A 3,197-nucleotide genomic window follows, 5' to 3' on the forward strand; every position below is an offset into this window, starting at 1 on the left:
ATTCTAAAAGTGAAGGACAAAATCCATTCAATAGAAAGGATCATTCAACTTGAAGTCAGAGCATGACAGTTTGAATAAACTGAAGCACAAAGGGAAAAAAAAAAGACTGAAAATAAGTAAATATAGCCTTATCCACCTGTGTAGAAATATTAAGCAATGTAATATGTATATTATATGTATATGTAATATGTATATATATAATATATATATATTATGTATATATATATATATCAGAAATCCTAAAAGGAGAAGACAGAATGGAAGAAAAAATATTTAAATACATATCAGCTAAAAAGTTTCTAAATGTGATTAAAACATCAATCTATTATTCCAGAAAATTCAATAAAATCAAGCAAAATAAATGCAAAGAAAAGAACAGCTAGGCACATCCTAGTCAAACGGATAAAGATCCCAGTTAAAGAGAAAATCCTAAAGGCATTTGGAGGGGTAAAAAGGGACAGACAGGCAGAAGGTAAAGATAAAAGTAGCAGTTTATTTCTCATCAGAAACCCTCATGCCAGAAGACAACAGAGTGGCGTCTTAAATGTGAACCTAGAATTTTATAACCAGCAAAACACTTTCAAAATTGAGGATCAGATAGAGGTATTTTCATAAAAATGAAAAGTGAGAGAATTCATCACCAGGACTTCCACACTGGAACAAAAAATTCCCTTCAGTGAAAGGAAAAGGGGGATAGCACTGGAAATGCACAGATGTGGGTAAATAAGATGACTTTTTCCTGAAATTCTTGAAATGTCAGTTGACAAATAATAAGCCAAAAAGTCAACAGAATGAGAATATCACGCCTTGCAACTCTGAATGAATTAGTAGATGTGAGCATTAAAAATCAATGACTGGTCGCATGGCAAAAAGAGGTACAATTGAAAATTACATGCCTCCCACTCTCTGGCCAAACACCAAATAGCATCTTCACAAAGGGATTAAGCCTGAGCATGACCCAGTCTCTGGCTCCCACTGCCAATTTGCAAAAAATATATATAAAGGACAGAGGAGCATGTTAAGAGTGCTATCAGCAAATTCCAGACTGCAGGAGAGTCCACGACTCAAAGGAACCAGACTTCCCCACAGATAATGGCCCAGAAAAGAAAAAAGTAGAAAGAGTTTACAGGATAAAAGAAGCTTAAAAGACATGTCAAATTTTAAAATTGGACAAGACTAATTTGTCATGTCCAGGAATTCACATTTGAATGATAAAACTATTTTGTTTAAAAATGTGCCATTACCATAAAAGTCAGGATTGTGTTTACTTATGGGGTGTGGAGCAGGTGGAGGGGCCTGACTGAGGCCAGGCAGATGGACGTGGTTCCCAGGGTGGGTGACAAAACCATGTTTCTTAAACTGATGGGAGTTACCAGAGTGCTTGCTTAAGAATAATTTGTAAACCACACATTTATTGTGTTTGATCCTCTGTATGCATTTTATTATTTTATGATGAAAACATTTCTGAAGAAATGAACATTTCAAAGCAAAAATAATAATAATGCTATATGGGGTTCTTAACATATGTTAAAGTAAAATGATTGTGTATGCACGTGGTGAGGAAACCCCCAAATTGCCAAGGCTGTGGAAAAATTTCTAGGGCTCCTGCAATAGGAAACATTAGGAATATTTTCTATTCCAACAATTAAACTTCAACACATCACAATTCATGGGGCGTCAGGTGTTGAAAAGGTCTTGCCTCAGTAGAAGGGAATAAATATAGCCTCCAGTAACTGTGGCTCTGAATCAGTCTAACTAAACTTGAAAGAAGAACCAAAAGGATCAAACTATTTCCAAGTATCCTCAAACATATTTATAGAAACACAAAAATATCCAGCACCCAATAAGATAAAATTATAACATTTGTGGCCGGGTGCGGTGGCTCAAGCCTGTAATCTCAGCACTTTGGGAGGCCGAGACGTGCGGATCACGAGGTCAGGAGATCAAGACCATCCTGGCCGTCTCTACTAAAAAATACAAAAAACTAGCTGGGCGAGATGGCGGGTGTCTGTAGTCCCAGTTACTTGGGAGGCTGAGGCAGGAGAATGGCATAAACCCAGGAGGCGGAGCTTGCAGTGAGCTGAGATCTGGCCACTGCACTCCAGCCTGGGTAACAGAGTGAGACTCCGTCTCAAAAAAAAAAAAAAAAAAATTATAACATTTGTTATACAATCAATTTACCAGGTATGCAAAGAAGCAGAAAGTTTGACCGAAGTTGACGACAAAAAAGCATTCAAGAGAGGATGGCACAGATCATAACAGTAAAAGGCAAGAACATTCAAACTGCTCTTATGACTATATTCCGTGTGTTCAAAAAGAAAAAAAAACCCAGAGAAGACTGGACATATTACATCATAACACGGAAGAGAGGAAAAGACCCAAATTGAACTTCTAGAAATGGACATTGCTATGTCGATTAAAGAGGGAAAAAGGCCAAATACAAGACGAACCTCAGAAGGCAGCATGAAACCCATTATTATTAATAATTATTTTAAATTTAAATGTCCTCAATACTTCAGTTAGAAGACAGGGATTTTCAAATTGGATGAACAAAAGAAAATAAAAGACCAAACTCTACGGTACCTACAAAAAACCCACTCTGGATATAAAGACACAAATAAAGGTAGAATGATAGAAAATGGTCTATTTTGCTAACATTCACCAAAAGAAATCTGGAGTTGCTACATTAAGCTCAGACAAAATAGACTTCAGAGCAGAGAGTGTCATGAGCGCTCTTAAGATCATTTCAGAAATGACAAAGGGGTCACCTCATGAGGAGGACATAACAGTCCTACATGTTTATGGATTAATAACAGAGGTTCACAATGCATGACGCAAAAACTGTTAGAAACAGAAGGAAAATGGACACATCCACAAAAATAGCAAGATGGAAACATCTATCTTTCACTAACTGATAAAATAAGGAGAGAGAGTCGACAAGGACACAGAAGACTTGAACAGCAGCATGAATTAACTTGACCTGATTGACATTTATCATTTATAAAGCACATTTTCCTTTTCACGTACATGTGAAACATTTGCCAAGATAGACCCTATCTGGGGTCATCAAAACAAAATCTCAATACATTTGAAAGTCATGTGCTGTGGTGTGTGTCCCCTCCAAAATGCAGGTCTCACCAGTGTGATGATTGATTTGTTTTTCTAAGACCACCAGAGTGGGCACAAAAGAACCAGCG

Source organism: Piliocolobus tephrosceles, chromosome 7 (assembly GCF_002776525.5).
Source record: "Piliocolobus tephrosceles isolate RC106 chromosome 7, ASM277652v3, whole genome shotgun sequence".
NCBI lineage: Eukaryota > Metazoa > Chordata > Mammalia > Primates > Cercopithecidae > Piliocolobus > Piliocolobus tephrosceles.